Source organism: Polypterus senegalus, chromosome 2 (genome assembly GCF_016835505.1).
Source record: "Polypterus senegalus isolate Bchr_013 chromosome 2, ASM1683550v1, whole genome shotgun sequence".
In the NCBI taxonomy this organism is placed as follows: Eukaryota; Metazoa; Chordata; class Cladistia; order Polypteriformes; family Polypteridae; genus Polypterus; species Polypterus senegalus.
Genome location: NC_053155.1, coordinates 37,935,348 through 37,955,206, shown reverse-complemented (window position 1 = coordinate 37,955,206; position 19,859 = coordinate 37,935,348).

Sequence of the window (19,859 nt, the reverse complement as noted above, 5' to 3'; positions counted from 1 at the left end):
TCAGGGAGTTGGTAAAGAAAGTACAGTTAAAATTTTAACTGTACAGTTAAGTTTTTTGAACAAAAACACATATAGACAGAGAGAGAGTTTCTTAAATCCATGTTCTGCAAAGTTGTTTCTGGATGACCATAGTGGCTGAAGATTTTCATGTTCCACTCAATTGCTTAGAGATTAAACCAATCCTTTCTATGTACAGATGTTATTTAATTTTATGGCTCGTACTGTTTTCATTCTGCTGTATCTGCTCACTATTACATCGGAGAGGTTTTTCATTTCCAGGGATACCATTCAGATGATTTGTAGCATGAAGAGGGTAACTAATTCTCACTACTTCACTTTTTAATCTTTAATATCTTTAATATTTTATTAAACCAGATATTCCATCATAAATAAACACTGGTGGAAATGGAAACAAGTCTGAGGAGAATGTATGCAAAAAGAAAAAAGTGCTTAAAACTGCTTACCTGGTAAATTAGGACATCCAGTTACTTTCTGTGCATTTGATAAAGCCCACGTCATGGTTGCAAATATGAAAAAGAAGAGATGACACAGAAACATTAGCACTTCTTTGACGCTGGGTGCTTTGCATTAGCAAAACTAAGCAGAAAAGTGCATATGCACGGTGTGAGGCTGTCATGAAAATTTGCATGGTTTTACACCAAGTTTAGTTTTTATACATCTTAAAGACAGTGTGTATGTGAAATTTTTGTGCGTGCACACCACTTATACATGAGGCCCCTTGTCATTATGGTTATTGAGTGTAGATTGATGGTCAAGAATGAAAAATGTATCCTGCTTGTTCTTCATCTTGTCCCACTTCTATATGGGGATGATGTGCTTGATCAAGCTTTTCCACACAGTTCAGCCATTAACCTTCTTACCAGTCAAGCCCTTTTCCTTCAGATCTTTTATTTTATCCATCCACATCTCCTCTTTGGTATTCCTTGCTTTCTCTTCCCCGTATTTCTATTATCAGCATTCTTTTGTCCACAAATTCATTATTTGTTCTCATCAGAGGCTCATATGTACCAACTCCACCTACTTTCCTGCCATTTAACATTAAATATATAACACAATACACTTTTGGCACGCAGACGTATTTTGCTAAAGTGGAAGAATCCTAACTCTCCTCTTTTAAGTCAGTGGGAAACTGATGTTTTATACTATTTGAAATTGGAAAAAATCAAATACTCATTTAGAGGATCTGTACAGATTTTTTTCAAAACATGGCAGGATCTAATCTGTAATATTTTAGAATAAGCTCTTCAAGCACAGAGGAAGCAATTATGTATTTCATTTTCTTCTCCATTCATCTATATTGGCTTATCAAACTCATCAATTTAGGTATGTCTACAAGCCTTACGTTTTACCCCATTGGCCATGCTCTCTCTCTCAGGGGTGGGGGTCGACTTATTCTCAATCCTACTTTTTGTAAAAATTGATTGATTTATATGGAATGATTACAATAAAATGAATAAATAAATAACACAATAATGTGTGCAAAAAGGGGCAGGGTCTGAATACTTTCTGAATATAGTGTATTTGCTAATAGAAAACTGTATTATGCAGATCAGATAATCTCAGCCTTCAACAGAGTCCATAACTTTTCAGTCTGTTTCCATTATTTCTAGTTAAATCCTGAAGGCTTGCTAATGTGCATATAAGAGGAGACACCACAGTGCAGAATATGGAGTCATGGTTAGGCTAAGGATTGACGAGTCTTTTGATTATAGATGGCATGATCTCTCCTTTTTTCAGATTTTTTCCCCATTAAAATGCTAGGGAAGACTAGAGGAAATAATCTTTTTCAGTTTCAATATATGCTTGTGTGCCCTACTGCAACAAACATATTTCTTCTATTTTCACACTGCCTTGTTTCCAAAAAAGGGATTAAGCAGCTACCAAGATGGTTGGTTGAATGAGAATTACTTTTTGCATTATTTAATAAATAAAAGTGTGTCCACATTTGTTTAATTTGCTGCTGATTTTGCACATTTTCTTTTGCCATATACTCTTTATTTGTAATCTGCATAACTCATCATGATATATTTTCCCTAAAACAACCTGGATACTCATAAAATATGTTTTAAGAGCATACTGTAGCTAGTCCAGGGAGAATCAATAAAGAAATTTTGGACAACAGCAAAGTGGCAAATAAAGCTTGATTATGTATGGAAAATGAGAGAAATCTCAGAATTTTATAGGAGAATTCAAATAATGCAAATATCACCAGGCATTTTTAAAAATATCATTACTATATCCATTCAATTATTATGAAGGTAATTTCATCTATATTATAATGTAAAGAAACAAAAAAAGCAAATATAAATAAAGCAGAAAAATTCTCTTCTCTGTGCTCTGCAAACAGCCAGCATAGTATGACATGTTCTTTCAAAGAATCATTATTGATTTAAAGACAATGAGGGAGTCGCCAGATGCAGCACTTACCCTATAAATTGCACATAATAATGTGAAACAGAGAGTATGGATCTGCAGTCCAATTCTATCAAGAAACTTCAGTCAAAGCTGGGTGATCTGCAGCATAGAATATAATCAGCACTAAATACAGAAAAGCTAAACCTGAGCAGAACTCCAACATAGTTGGCTAAATGCTTATTAATCCTGAAATCTTCTGCATTCTTATCTTCTTCATTTCATAGAAGTACAATGGAAACATAAGTGCCAGTATGATCAGATCTTTTAAACTGATTCACCATTTAAAACTTCAAAGCATTTTACTTCACCAAAAAGTAGAATAATATTCTTAATTCTGAATATCTGTCCATCCATTTAAAGAGTTTGGTTAATATAATTTGTAAAGTTGCAAAGAACCAGGCACCTTTGCCAGCAGAATCAAATGAGGAAGAGTTCCTCTGTGGACAGACATTTTTAGCTTTCTATCTATTTACTGAAGCTACTTCTTCTAATATAGGGTCTTTGGCATGTTGAGCCTTATTAGAAGAAGGCACAAGGCAGGAATCAACACTGGGAAGGATGTCAGTTCATCAGGGGCACACAATCAAATTCGTTTAGTTTTGCCAATTAATTCAAGATACATCTGTGGGGGGGTGAGAGGAAAACTGGACCACTCATATTTTGAGTATTGCTGCTTGAATAGTTCACATCATTACATTATATTTTCTTTTACTGTATTTTAAAGAGATAAATACTGTATAGTCTATACAAAATATTATTACTAATCAATTTTAATCAATACATGTATTTATAATGGAGACTTGTTCTTATCAAAGCAGTTTGCTTGGAGACTGGACAATAAATTGGCCAGTCCAGGTGCAGCACCTGCCTTTTTTGATGCTGCCAAGATAGCCCCCGGTTCCCTGTGGCCCTGTTTGAGTTTTGAAAAATTAAGAAATTATACATTTCTTGATGTGAACAATTATTATTTTCATCATGGTCTGTATTATTGATCAGATCCTTTTTACAGCAGTAAATAACATTTGCTGAATGCTAGGCATTGTACAGTATAGTTTTAACCGAAATGTCCTTATTCTTATTAAATCATTTTAAGTCTATCAGTTTAAGAAGATGCCTGGCTGGCAAAGATACTACCAAGAAGACATTGGGAAGTGGACAGACTACATATAAACTGACAGACAGGAAGATCCACAGTAGTTGTGAAAATTTAGAGCATGTCATCTTGGATGCTGCTTCTGAAGTAAAAGGAAGAGTGTGGTGACCAATAAAAACCTCCTTAATAACATTTAGGTTTAGACAGAATGCCCAGTTGGGGCTAAGCAGTCTTTTGACCTGGAACTTTACAGATTTTGTTTTTTTTTTCTCTGTATATAAGTACTTTTTTGCATGTGACTACTTCTTTGACATGTTGTTAAGCACTTTGAGAGACATTATTGGTATGAAAATGTGCTATAGAAATAAATGTTGTTGTTGTTGTGACTTTGAACGAGGTCTTCTGTATTTGCCCTGACATCATTAGCTGGGTTCACTTAAAAAAATGCATATGCAAAAACTAAACAAAAAATCTTTAAATGGGAGTTGTTTTTCCTTTATTTAGCAAAATAATCTTGCAAAGGGGTAAACAAAATTTACTTGATAAGATTTCTTAAAGTAAGCTAAATAATTGTAAATGCAACTTTTTTGATACGTCAGTAATTCTTACAATAAAGAATACAAGATTTAATGTCATGATATAAATATTTTTCTCTTGTTTAGATTTCTTTTGCAGTGCTGCATCGCAATGGCTTGGACCTCCAAGGCAGAGGAGGATAATAGTAGGTCAGTGCAACACTTTTAGGAAAAACTCGTTAGGCAGAGGGCAAGGAGGAGGCCTGATTGCTATCTTGGTGACATTACACTTTTAAGCCTTAACAGAGCTAAGGGCTGCAGAAACATCTGTGGAGGTTATTGTGAGCTCTGATGTCCATTTAGTCAACGTAGGAGACATTCAATGAGTATTTATTTTCGGAATTGTCAACATTATGGGTCAGGTCCTATTTACAGCAGTAAATGACAGTTGCAGTATGTTAGGCATTCTATGGTATCAACAGTAATGTCCTTAATCTTATCTAGATGGCAAAGGTACCTCCAAAATGACACCAGGTAGTCAACAGTCCAGGCATAAACTGATAGAGAGGAAAACCCATACTAGGTGTGACAATGTACACCATTTAATCATGGATGCTGTTCTTGAAATAAAATGTAAAGTGTTGTGACCTTGGAGAACATCTTCAGTATTCATCCCAGTCATCATTAGCTGAGTTGGTTTCTAATCGCTTTACCTCTTAAGAGAGGGGAGCACAACAGTAAGTTATTACAACACTTCTAGGAAACACAGAATTCCTGCAATGGACAGAGAACTAGGAGGAGGCCTGGGTGCTGTCTTGGTGACATCACACTTTTAAGCATCAACAGCAATAAGGGTTGCAGGAAGTCTGCTGGAGGTAAGAGGGATCTCTTATGGCCATTCAGCCAAAGCAAAACAGATTCAGTGACTTGGTTGGGTAAAAAACACTACTAGCCAGATGGAGTCATGAATAAGGAGGATAGCAGAGTTGAAAGTGAAAGAAAAGAGAAATAGAGACAAAATCTACAGAGAGAAAGGCATGAATAGAAGGTACGAGGATGTATGAGAGTGCTTTGTGGTACTTGGACAGTAGTCAAGAGGAGAAGTGACCTACATGATAGACAGGTATATCCATCTGTTTATGAATTAAAGATATGCAGAAAGAATTCATTTGTCTTGTTTTTACTTTGTTTTTTAGCAAAAGTATTCAAACGTGTATTTAGGAAAATGGGTTGGAATATCTTAATTCTTCATGGATGCTCCTGCAAATCTGTATTAATTTGAAATCCAGTAGGCTGTGTAAAGATTGATTATAGCAATCAGTGTACAGCAAATAAACAGAAAAAGAATACAGAATATGATAGACAATTAAACTGGTTGCAATCTGAGCAATGCTGGCATGTTGATATAAAGCATCTGATTTGTACCTTAAGCTCCTTGCCTGCTAGAGCTATCATCTCACACCAGGCTAACCTGCCTACATTCCCTACTAACACTTTTTTTACCACTTCTTACCTTATGCTTTGGAGTATTGATTGCTGTATTGATTTCATCATCTGCTTAGGTGGTGCTAACTTAGTGAAAAAATATTATGTTGTGTATTCTGTGCTAGTGTTGCTAGTGTTTTTACGTAATACATTGTATAATGCTAATGCAAGGCTAAGAGAAGGAGTTCCTCTAGACCCCTATGTCTATCAGTAGTAAACAGAGTACCAAATACTTTGTCTTAATAACATTCCTCCACTTTTACTCCTGCTACTTTACCTCCAGTGGTCTCCACCAAAGCAGAAGTCATGGAGGAAGAAATTCATAATAGATTCAAAAACAAAAATCAGATGAGGCTGCTTCCTTGCCAATGAGCTGGAAAGAACCAGTGCACCAACAAAGTCACAACTTTAAGCACATTAAAAATGATGAACATAGACAATTTAACATATGGTCATCCAGTCACGTAAAATCATCTAGTCTGTAGAAAGAAGTGACATGGCAGCTTCTCTGAGGCAGTTGCAGAGAGTGTAACAAAGGTATCTTGAACGTTACATACCCTTTTCTCCATCCAAAGGCCCATACTAGACATGCTACATCATATTATTAATTCAGAATTCTTCCACAGTACAGACCTGGGGCCTCAGGTATAAACGGTGCGTACACACAGAAATGTTGTGTAAGAATGTTTCCATGTTCAAATCACGATGTATAAAACCTAAACTTGGTGTAAAGTCATGCACATTTCCACGGTAGCTTATACCCTGTTGTACGCAAGTTCTCCGCTTGGTTTTGCAGACTGGCGGCACCCAGCGTTAAAGCTGTGCTACTGTTTCTGTGTGGTTACCCTTTCTTTTTCAGATTCACGTCCCTGATGCAGCTTTATAAATACACTGAAATTAACTGCATATTGTTTATTAGTTTAATGCATCTGATTGTAATTAACCAGTAACAATATAATGGTCCACGGAATGGTCAAACTATTCCAAATACTATAACTGCTTTAACGTTGTTACTCTCACTGCATCTTCTTTTTCTCTTTCATCTGCTCCCGTTAGGGGTTGCCACAGCAGATCATCTTTTTCCATATTACTCTCACTGCACCACTCGGAGCAGCTGATCGGAAAGAGAATTATCGGTATACAGCATCAAGCACACGCTGCCTCAGCCATGCTTCCTATTTGAACTGCTTTTCACATGGCAAACGCTTCAAACTTTTCCTGTACAGACCTCGTGTTTCAGAAAGAGTTTCATCCCAAGAGCTCCAAACACCCTCAATCAGTCCATCAACTGCTCCTTGTAGAACTGTTTGTACTTATACTGTAAGTACAATCACCTCACTGTAAACTTGCACTACAGTTATAATATTGCACAACCTGAGCCATTTTATAAAGCGTGTATTTACATATGATGACGATATCATTTTTAAGATGAAATGCAGCAAAATAAGTTTATTATATTATACAGATAAAACTAACTTCATTTAAATAATCTATATTGTTAATAATTAAAGGACATAGTGTTGCTACGATAGCAACGATCTGGCGCTCTGCTCACAGATTGTTCCTGCCCTGCACTGTATGCTTCACTGGGACTAGCATGAAGGATAGAATAATTAAACATGTACTACGAAGATATTTGAATGTTCCTTAAAAGTTGAATTAGCATTATAAGCTTACAGATGGCTTAACGTCTAGTACAGAGCTGATTGTGTGGCGATTACTTGGAGAAAGAAAAGGAAGGAGAGGAATTGGGGGTTATTACGTTTGAAAGAGACAGTACTGCAGGGGCAGCCTTAGGCATGTGCAAACTGTGCACCTGCACAGGGCTGCCAAATCCAAGGGGCCACCACGGCAATATACATTGAATATAAAACAGAAAGAGAAAATAACGACACAGCTAAAAACGCAGCAGCAAATTTTGGCAAAAGTTAAATGCTTGTGTCATACGAGGCGGCTATACAGTGTCCACAATGGACGTGGCCATCCGCTGTGCATAAGATACCATATTGGCATTGGCGGACGAAGGGGCCACCGATTCTTTCTCTGCCCATGGCTAACACGAGCCTAGAGCTGCCCTTGAGTATTGCTGCAATAAATTATTTCATCGAAGGTTGCGCACAATCACTGCGCCACCGTGTTCCCATGTTTAATAAAATGAATTTACTCCTATCATCATGAAAATGATATCACGTATACATCTTAGTATTTTAGTTATTCAGAAAGCTGTAATATCTTGAATGTAATGGGTTCTGTGTCCTGTCGGAGGAAGAGAAAGCCAGTTTAAGAAGCACATAGTGAGTCACACACATAGAGCACATAGAAAAACACATACAAAACAAAGCATGTAACGTGATACTTTAATTACGATATGATTTGAGAACCTGATTAACTAAATGACTTTAACATGAAGTTTATGATGTTCTACTTTAATGACAAAATAAACTACATGATTAAAGTGGAAATTTCAAGATTGAAGTTGACATTTCATGCTTTTTCCCCACTGTCTGCCTTTTTTTTATCTGTACCCTAATAAGCTTTCATATGAAACTCAGATGGCGGGCTATGACTCGCCTTTTCATGGCGACTTTGATATCTGACAAGTTCTTTTTTATCTCGGGCACTGTGTGACTTTGTGAACTTGAGCTTTCGAGTTTCTCTGACACTCTATGTCAGTCAATCAGCTTCCTTTTGTTGTTTGTACCACTGTTTAAACCAACAAATAGTACGTTTTTCTTTGCCTCCACTTGGTATTCGCTGAAATTCTTCCATTTTCTGTCTGGCTTTTCCCATTGTCTTTTCACAGAATACTGAGCTTAAGGACTATTTATATTGATTTGCATATTCAAAGAGGCATAATTCTGGGAGGAGTTGGGGCAGGACAGCAGGCACGTGCACGAGCGTTACTTTTCACGCTGACTGGGATTTATGTAGCGGAAGAACACGGAAGTTGGCGAATGCACAGATTCCTGCATCTGGATTTTTCTGTGCGTAAGCACATTTCGGCTTTTGTGCTTACGTCATGTTATAGTGTGAATTCTACGCACAGCGTTATACATGAGGCCCCTGATGTTCAGTGTAAACTTTTCTGTCATGCCCCATGGAGCTCATCCTGAGATATCTCAATTCATAAGGAGTATGATATGACATCAAGCAAGACATTAAGGGAGGCACACAAGTGAGTTTTCTGTGCAATAAATAATTAAAAGTCAATAACTGGTGCTCCTAAGTAATATAAATGTGCCCTTTAGAACATGCACAGTAAGTAAATGACTTCCCTTAATCCAAAATAGTACATTCCCGCAATCAAACAGTACAAAAAGTGTCATCCCAAAAAAAAAAAAAGTATAAGCAATAAATTTGTTAATGGACTCCAGCAGAAAAATCATCACTCCTAAACATTAGAACTTTAAAAAAATGTGATAAGAGCATGTCTTTCGACCCAACAAGCTCGTCAGTTCTGTTTATCTGGAGTGTCAAAATAACATCAAGCAGAGATCTGAAGGTCCCTAAAGGCATACTCTGTACCACACTGCTTGGTAATATATTCCATGTGTTTATAGCTTTTTGTGTGAAAAAAGCTTTCAAACATTTCTACTTTATTAATTCCTTTCATTATTTTAACCACTTATGTTTAACCATTTATGTCCACTCTTTATTTTTCATTTGCTTATACAAATAACCTCTGGAACTCTCTCCCTTTTATCAATGTTTGGTCAGTGCAGAAGTTTAATTTTTTTTTTTCTGTTTGCACAGCAAATCTCTCAAACTCTTGGACACTCTACAGCCTCTTGCTTGCATGCTCCCGGCTGCCCCTTTCACTGATGTATCTACTGAACCCTCTCTGAATCACGTGCGTTGTCATTATACCGAGATATATTGAGATGCACCAACTTACACAGCTGAAGAGTACTGGACAGCCATTGCATTCACACTCCAAGATTGTCACCCTAACAACAGTCATATTTTAATTGGCCATTGTGAACTTTGCATTTTTAACATAGCCAATCGATTGTTCACTTTAAAGAAATTTAAATACATAGAAATGTTGCTTAGTAATATACTTTTTAAAGAAAAACATTATTTGCATTTAAAAATACAGTAACTGTACTTTAAAATGTACCATTTCCTACATAATCTTTTAACAAAAGTAAATGCAATCTGTTACATATAATAAGCAGTGATGTAAAGTATCTATAATTCTGCACGAAAACAAATTACCTTTCATCAACTTCCGCCTGTGCCAATTTTGAGGAATTAATTTTGAAGTTGCTGCTAGCATCCACAATACTAATTCCATTCATTATTTTAAATCATTCTTTCATTCTACTTCTTACATTTCATTTTCTCATACTGAAAAAATGTATTCTTTGCTCACAATTTATACCGCACAGCCCCAGATTTTGTCTTCTGATGACAGGACTTCTTTTCTTCTCTGCACCTGCTGCAGGATTGCTTTATGCATTGTGCCCAGTGATGCCTGGATTGGCTTTGGCCCCCTGAGCCCTGTAATTGAGTGAAGTAGTTTTAAGACCAGTTGGAGGGATTAGTTGCAGCTGCCACCTGGTGGCCATCCAGAGGTTGAATATTTTTTCTGATCAGGTATTTCTGTTGTCTAACTGAGCACAACACATCAAAGTCGAGACAGTGGCTTTGCCAAAATGTTGCCAAATTACAGGGCTTACCTGTTAATGTATTGTGTCCCAATAAATTAAAGGGGATTAGCAGAGAAGGACTGGAACAGAAAATCTCGTTATATGCAGATGATATGGTACTGTATATTTCGGACCCAGAAAATTCTGTGCCTGCAGTCTTAGCAGCACTCACAGAATTTCAAAAGATCTCTGGTCTCAGAATTAATCTGAATAAAAGTGTACTCTTTCCAGTGAATTCTCAAGCATATAATATTAGATTAGACACCCTACCTTTTATCATTGCAGAACAGTTTAAATACCCAGGGGTAAACATCACAAGTAAACATAAAGCTCTATATGAACAAAATTTCACCGTCTGCATGGAAAAAATTAAACAAGACTTGCATAGATGGTCAACCCTTCATCTCACACTAGCTGGAAGAATTAACACTGTTAAGATGAATATTCTTCCTAAGCTCCTTTTTTATTTCAAAACATTCCAATATACATTAATAAATCATTCTTTAAGCAATTAGATTCAACAATAACCTCATTTATTTGGAATTCTAAACATCCACGCATCAAAAGAGCGACCCTACAAAGGCAAAAGGCAGAAGGCGGCATGGCTCTACCTAACTTCCAGTTTTATTACTGGGCAGCAAATATACAGGCGATAAGAACCTGGACACAAATAGAAAAACATACACAGACTTGGACCGCAATAGAAGTAAAATCCTGCAGTACTTCTTTGTATTCCTTGCTCTGTGCTCCAATAAACACACGTTATCGGCAATACACTAATAAACCAATTGTGCTCCACTCACTTAGAATCTGGAACCAATGTAGAAAGCATTTTAAAATGGAGAAGCTTCTATCTGTGGCACCTCTGCAAGAGAACCACCTCTTTCAACCTTCACAAACATATGCAGTTTTTAATATCTGGAAAAGAGTTTAAATTAACTTACTTAGAGATCTTTGTATAGACAACGTCTTTGCATCCTATGAACAATTACATTACAAATTTAACATTCCAGCTACACATTTCTTTCACTATCTTCAAATCAGGAACTTTGTTAAACAGAACCTTCCAGATTTTACTAATCTTGCACCCTCAACCATGCTGGAAAAAATATTGCTCAATCTCAAGGAATTAGACTCCATCTCTACAATATATAAAATCATTTTACAATCCCTCCCTTTCAAAGATCCAAGAGGACACTGGGAAAAAGATTTCTCAATTAATATATCAGAAAAGGAGTGGAAAGTAGCAATGCAGAGAATTCAGTCAAGCTCCATATGCGCAAAGCATACAATTATACAACTTAAAATTATATATCGAGCACATCTGTCTCAACTAAAACTCTCTAAAATGTTTCCAGGACATGATCCAACCTGCGAACGTTGCAACCAAGTCCCAGCCTCACTGGGTCAAATGTTCTGGGCCTGCACCAAATTAACATTATTCTGGACAAAAATTTTTAATTACCTTTCAGATGGACTCACAATCCCACCTAACCCATTAACAGCTGTGTTTGGGGTTCTTCCAGAGTGGCTTAAAGTGGAGAAGGACAAACAAATTGTGATTGCATTCAATCAATCAATCAATCAATCAACATTTATTTATATAGCACATATTCATACAAAGAAATGTAGCTCAAAGTGCTTTACAAAATGAATAGAGAAATAGAAGACACAATAAAAGATAAACATAAGTCAACATTAATTAACATAGAATAGGAGTAAGGTCCGATGGCCAGGGTGGACAGAAAAAACAAAAAAAAAACTCCAAAGGCTGGAGAAAAAATAAAATCTGTAGGGGTTCCAGACCAAGAGACCGCCCAGTCCCCTCTGGGCAATCTATCTAACATAAGTCAAACAGTCCTCTTTGTATTTAGGGTTTTCATGGAAGGACCTGATGATGATGGTCACGTAGACTTCTGGCTTTCAGTCCATCAATGTTGGAGCATCATGATGCTTTGAGTAGGTGGTGGTGGCGCAGGCCGCCACCACAAAGAAACCGGAAAAAGAAACAGAAGAGAGAGTAGGGGTCAGTATGGATTTTGGAGCCACTGTGAATAGTTATTATGAAGAATTGAACATACAGAGTATCAGTATTAAGTTAAAGTGAAGTTATAAAAAGGCCATGTTAAAGTAATGTGTTTTCAGCAGTGTTTTAAAGTGCTCTACTGTATTTGCCTGGCGAATTCCTATTGGCAGGCTATTCCAGATTTTGGGTGCATAACAGCAGAAGGCCGCCTCACCACTTCTTTTAAGTTTAGCTTTTGGAATTATAAGGAGACACTCATTTGAAGATCTAAGGTTACGATTTGGAATATAACGTGTCAGGCATTCCGATATATAAGATGGAGCGAGATTATTTAAGGCTTTATAAACCATAAGCAGTATTTTATAGTCAATCCTGAATGACACAGGCAACCAGTGTAGTGACATCAAAACTGGAGAAATGTGTTCGGATTTTCTTTTCCCAGTTAGGATTCTAGCAGCTGCATTCTGCACTCGTTGCAAATGATTTATGTCTTTTTTGGGTAGTCCTGAGAGGAGTGCGTTACAGTAATCTAGTCTACTGAAAACAAAAGCGGTTACCCCTAAATTGTTTACTTCCGTCTTAACTTTTAATCCTAGTGCATCAAGATTATTTCTGATAACCTCACTAAATCCATTATTGCCAATTACTAAAATTTCAGTTTTCTCTTTATTTAGTTTGAGAAAATTACTATTCATCCATTCAGAAATACCAGTAAGACATTGTGTTAGTGTATCGAAAGAGTCGGGGTCGTCAGGTGCTATTGATAAGTACAGCTGTGTGTCATCAGCATAGCTGTGGTAACTCACGTTGTAAGCTGAGATTCACTAAACTCTTGGCATGCAGACTCATTCTGATAAACTGAAAGAACCCAAACTCTCCTATTTTAAGTCAGTGGGAAACCGATGTGTTATATTACTTGAAATTGGGAAAAATCAAATAGTTAGAGGATCCGTACAGACTTTTTTCAAAACATGGCAGGATCTAATCAGTAATATTTTAAATAAGTTCATGAAGCACAGAGAATTTATTAATTTAGGTATGTTTACAAGCCTTAAATTTTACGCCATTTGGTTTGCTCTCTCTCTTAGGGGTGTTGATCGATCTGTTCTTAACTCAATATTTCTTTTTCTAAAAACTTGATTGCTTTGTATGGATTGCAATAAAATTAATAAAATAAAATAAAAAATTGTGCCCCACAAAAGATCTTTGCTTTTATGTTTCACTGCTTTTCATCATATTTTACATGAACCATCGAAGAATTCTGAAGAAACCACTGAAGGACTAAGCAACTGTTCTTGGTGAGTGCATTATTTATTACTAATGCTAGTGTGTTCAGCTTACTAGAGAGCAATAAATACGCAGTCTTATTTTTTTCTTTCTTTCCATGCCTTCTTTCTGAAATTTAAAAATTCAGTTGCTCATGATATCAAGTTAAAGGGAAAATAAGCTATCCTCATGAGACCCTGCATAATAATTAAAGCAGAATATGAGCAGGTGACGTTTTTCTATAATGAAATCAAGCTGTTCGCTTCCATCATTAGTCTACTTTTTCTGGATCAACAGATGGTACTTAGGTTGAGGCAGAGCTGCTATATCTCAGTAATAAGTGAGTTTCAAAGATGGAGAAAATTGACTAGCAGGCATGAATGAATGCAAATTACTTTGCTGAACTCCAACACTTTGACTTAATATTTATGTTTCAGACTTAACCAGGTTTATGTGCATCGAAGCATGTCCGTGGAAACACTGTTTCAGCAATTTATTTTAAAGAGCATTTAAACAACAAAAGGTGTCTTAATTGTAATGCTAAACATTGCAGAACAGTGACCTTTGCATGTAATTTTAAAATTGCTTTGTTGTGGAGTAGTTACTCTAATGCCTCCAGAATACGTCTGTGTGAGGATTATTTTGCATTAACCATATTTGGTTTATATGTATGTAAACTGACACAGAAAAATAATATGTCAGATTAAAAAAAATATCATTGGCAATTTTGTAACATTTAATTCTTTTCAAATTTTACACTTTACTTTTTTATTTTGATTACAGATTATATTTTATATACAGTATATATAAAAAAATTGCACAAAAAAGCACAATTGTTTTGTTATACCACATCTTTATTTGAAAACTAACAGTGTCCGATTGGGAGGAGTGTGAACATGACTGAGAGAATAAATCTGAATTTAAAAAAAGCTGGTGTTAATTTATGGTACTTGTAAAAGTTAGCATTTGTTTTTATTATTCAGTTTTATTCTCTCAGTCAGTCAGTCGAATGACACTCCTTATTCAGGAAAAGATCCCAGTAATCCCATGGGAGAAAGAGTTTCCAAGAATAGGGTCATAAAGCTTATAAAACCATTTCTGGACAAAGGAAGAACTGTAACAACAGTTGCGTAAAGTGCAACAGGAGCTTCCACCTACAGCTAAAGTCATTCCCATACTGAAGTAACATTGCACATGTACTATGTCAGCATTCCTGTGTCAATCAAACACAGGGAGCTCTGCAATCTACTTGTGACTTTATGCTGTAGGAAGATAAGTAAATAAATAAAGGTCAATAATATTAGATCTGGCTTTTATATAAGTAACATATGAATGTTTTTTATATATAAAGACCATTATAAAACATAATCACAAACAGAACTTTGCACGATACCTTCGCGAGCTTGTGACTGAGAGAATAAAACTGAATAATTAAAAAAAAAAGCTAACTTTTACAAGTACCATAAACTTATGCCGGCTGTTACAGACTCAAATAAATAAAATGTATGTTTTTATTCTATATAGTAACATTAAGAGCAACTCACAACGGTAAATGCAAGTAGGACCGGGAATCGATCTCATGACCTTTTGATTATGAGTCAGCAGTTCTTGCCTCGGCACCACCAAAGCAGTCATGTCAGCATTGTACCTTAACCCGATTTCTTTTTCTTCGGTTATATTCTTGAATAAAAGCATACAATTTTTGTTATACAGTACTTGTACCTTTTGTGAAAGTATTCATTTGATATTTGGACTTCAGTCTTCACACATTATACACTTCATGTCTACATTTTTTCAATTATTACTAAGACACGAAACACGTTTCTGTTCTAGTTATGTGTTCAACATTTCCTGCCTCGCATTTCCTGTAATCCTATATTTACATAAATTGTTGTAGACCTGGAACAAGGATGAAATGAATGTATTCCAAATGTCAATATATTATTTACCCTATACATCTCCAGGCACCTCACACGCAGACAAAAAGACGAGCTGGGAGAATTTTTTGCCCAAGTTGAGCTCCAACAAGGCAGGGGATGGGACAACAGACTGCTTGCTGCTTGTGCTGATCGACACTTTTACAAAACAAAAGACGCTGATGGAGAGGTGCAAAGGAGTTTAAGGTGGGTCGGGTTTTTTCGTAGGCTTCAGGGATTCTGCTGTTAAGGAAAAAAATGAAGCAATTCAGAGAATTGAATCTTAAGATGAAGTCAGTTAAAAGGAAGGTAAAATAAATTAATTTGCAACAAAAACTGTTAACTAATTTAAAAAAGTATTAGTACGAAAGCCTGCAGCTACAGTATCGCTCCAGGATCTGAGTTGGGGACCCCTGCCCTAGAGGACTATTGACGTCACATCCTCTCCCAACTCATTAGTTCCACCTTGTCTATTTATTCTGCTACAAAGACTGCACTCACGGGAAATCCACTGTCATTTTGGATCATATTTCTGACTGAGAAGCATTGCCTCCTTTAAGAAAGACAACCCTAAAAGGATGCAAATAGCTTGAAGCCACTAGTTAGATTTTTATGAGCATTTCCTTACTATGTTTTGTTTAGTCTTTCCTACTGAACATTAAATGGGGTCACCCAGGATGTCCCAAACATTTATCTGATTCTGCATCATTTTTACACAGAATAGCAACCACAAAGTCTCTCAGAATGGCTGTTCCCATGCAAAAACTAATGGTAGTGTATTTAAAATAAAAAAAGACACAAGTAATTTTAACTATGCCAAAATTAATTTAGTATCAAATAGCACACAGCTGGAGTCAAAATAGTACTAAACCCCCAGCTACATAACAAGCAAATGGAAAAAAAAAACCCAAAACAAAATAACAAAATAAATTGCACAGTCACAACAATGGGACCTTGTATAACGCACTTAATCAAAAAATTTCAAAAATTGGAGTCCACATGAAAAATATAGTGTGCAGGTTCAAGTTATGAATTTTCTTTATTTCAATTGCTATAAACTGAAAAATAAGCTTTAGTTTTAAAAACTAGGCCTTAAAATTTAAGAAATGCCTAAAAAATATAACTAGATCTGGACCTGAAACTGGATTATGACCTCTTTACTTAATAGGGGAGAGGGGGAACCATAACACATTGCCCCAAATAGCAGTGTCCATTCTATAATAATAATAAAATATATTCAAGATGTGTTAAAAAAGAAGTGATTTTACAAATATTTTAAAGTAGTAACTGTTATGAATGTCGAGAGGTTTATTTGTTTTTTTTTTTTTCTATGGAAAATAAATTTCTGATCAAGAGATAAAGCTGCCCTTGTGTCTTTTAGATTCAATTAGATTTAGATTATTTTATTTGTAAAAGCACAGAGGTTGTGCCAAAGTGCTGTACAAAAAAGCATTAAAATATACACAATACAAACAATCATGCAAAAGCAGATTAATAAAACAACCAATTATAACATCCACCACAATCCCATCATACATAGTGAAAGACAAAAGAAAACAAGTAGGTCTTAAGCCAACTTTTAAAAACCTCGATTGAGGATGAAGACCTGATGTGCACAGGTAAATTATTCCAAAGCCTAGGAGCAACAACTGAAAAAGCTTGGTCTCCCCTCGACTTCAGCTGAGATCTTGGCACTACAAGGAGTAATTGTCCAGATGACCTCAGTGCTCTTGGTGGCACATAGGGGTGAAGCAGGTCACAGGATATATTTTGGAGCGAGACCATGCAAGGCTTTACAAACAAACAACAAGATTTTAAAATCAATGCAACACCTCACCGGTAGCCAGTGGAGAGAGGCTAAAATGGGGGAGATGTGATCCCTTTTTCTCGACACAATGTAGCTGCAGCGTTCTGAAACAGCTGAAGGCGCGACAGAGCAGATTTTGGCAGACTCACATATAAGGAATTACAGTAATCTAGGTGAGATGTAATAAAGGTATGAATGACTGTTTCTAAGTCCTTCTGTGATAGAAAGGATTTTAGTTTAGAAATTTGCCTCAGTTGGTAAAAACTGGACTTTACTACCATGGAGATTTGTTTTTCAAAACTCAAGCCATTTTAACAGAACTCCATAGTCCACTGTGTTAAATGCCGCACTGAGATCCAGCAAAACCAAGATTGCAGAAGAGCCAGAGTCCAAAGTTAATAGAATATCATTTCAGCAGAGCCGAGTACTATGAAGTTTTTTAAAACCTGACTAAAACACATCACATACATTGTTATTCTCCAGATATGAAATTAATTGCAAAGAAACCACTTTCTCCATAATTTTGGACAGAAATGGGAGCTTAGAAATAGGCCTATAGTTTGAAAGAGCTGTAGGATCAAGTGTGGGCTTCTTCAGCAAAGGCTGAACAATTGCATGTTTAAAGTAATCTGGCATTATACCAGATTTTACACAGCTGTTAATAATAGCCAACACAATTGGACTAAATGCTCAAAAAGTATCTTTAAATAGGCGTGCAGGTAAGATATCTAGTGGATAATTGGAAGGTTTCATATCCAGGATTATGTCAGCTAGCTGAGAAGAAAAAATAGCTTGAAAGTTTTATAACATGGAGAGATTTTTGGCATGCTGAATATATTTAGAGGAAGCTTTTATAAGAATGGTAACATTTTTAATATCTTTGTTTTCGAATTTGCAGTGAAGTCATCTTGTTTTGGGGTTTGCGTCACTATTTTCTGGCTCGGTTGATGCACACGTTGTCATTGGTGTAACAGAATAAGCAGTCACCATTTTGTTCAATTCACTGTTCAACTCAGCGGATTTCTTAAAGACTCCAAAATAACCAACAAAGAGATCTTACGATATAAAGAATCCAAGAGTGGCAGCTGAACAACACAAGCAGGAGCTAATGCTTTAGCACAGTATATATAAGAAACAAGGACATGACTTACAAAACATTAGAAGACAAAACAGAATGAATAAACAAACTACTAGTTAACACTACTGTATATACAACATATAAAGATAGACAACATTCTGTTATATAAAGCACAAAAATATTTATACAAAACAACAAAATAAATAGAGAGAAAATGCACTAAAGCTAGGAACACAGATCTGGTCAAACCATAACATAAGCAAGGTCTGTATTTCATCTATAACCAGGAAAAAAATCAACATTCATTTTGGATTGGATCCTTGAAAATAAATCCTTGAAAAACTGAACAAATATTTTTATCTTCTTACTAGCTCACTCATGTTAGATGTATTCTAAATGTTCTCTAAAAGGCCCTGAAAGACAATTTATCTCCCTCTACTGGGTGCATTTAAAGACTTCTGAGTATAATAGGCCATTGTGTCAATACTGTCACATGTACAGAGTGCAGTGAAATGCTTACTAGCATATGATTCAACATGAAACATCTTAGCCATCTTTGGCACCTTGATCAGGGAGAATCACTAACATACCATAAAACTGCTGTCTTCCATTCATTGACATTTTGTTTTCCTTATATTATATACAGTAACTACCTTACTTTTCATAAGAGTGAGTAATCAGTGCACAAGGATGTTTTTTAAAGTGCCTTTTATTCCTAAATGTACAACCACACTGACAACAATCCCAGAATATTTGAGTCAAGATTTTCATAATAAATAGCACAATATCCTGCAAAAAAGCTTTTGCTTTTGCAAAAAAGCTACTGGGCGGCACAGTGGCGCAGTGGGTAGCACTTCTGCCTCGCAGTTAGGAGACCCGGGTTCGCTTCCCTGGCCCTCCCTGTGTGGAGTTTGCATGTTCTCCCCGTGTCTGTGTGAGTTTGCTCCGGTTTCCTCCCACGGTTTAAAGACATGCAGATTAGGTGTATTGGCGATCCTAAATCGTCCCGTGTGTGCCCTGCGGTGTGCTGGCGTCCTGCCCAGGGTTTATTTCCTGCCTTGCACCCTGTGTTAGCTGGGATTGGACCCACGTGACCCTGTAGTTAGGATATAGTGGGTTGGATAACAGATGGATGGGTTACTGTCACTGCTTCAAAGTCAATGATACTTTATTTAATTGAATCAATCTGAATTGATGTAAAAAACAAGTACAGTACTGTATAGTTAGCATATTTCTAGTCTTAGAAAATTCAGAACTCTTGATCAAGATATTCCAAAACATCCTTAACCATGAGATGAATATATTTTATATTTCTGGCAAAGATTCAATAGCTCAGTATTTAATGCTGCTGCTGCATCACACCTCTATACAGTTTAAATTCAAACCTAAGTACCTAGTGAAGTGTTCTTCCTGTTACAGCACAAACTTGGCGTCAGTGTTCAATTTTTATTCACATCCCTTCCATCCCAAAAATGATTGATTGACATCTCTAAACTGGGTACATGCGAATGAATATAGATCTGTGCATGAGTGTGTCCGGCAATAGGTATAGCCATTAGTCATGCTCCTACAGTTCTCTAACTAA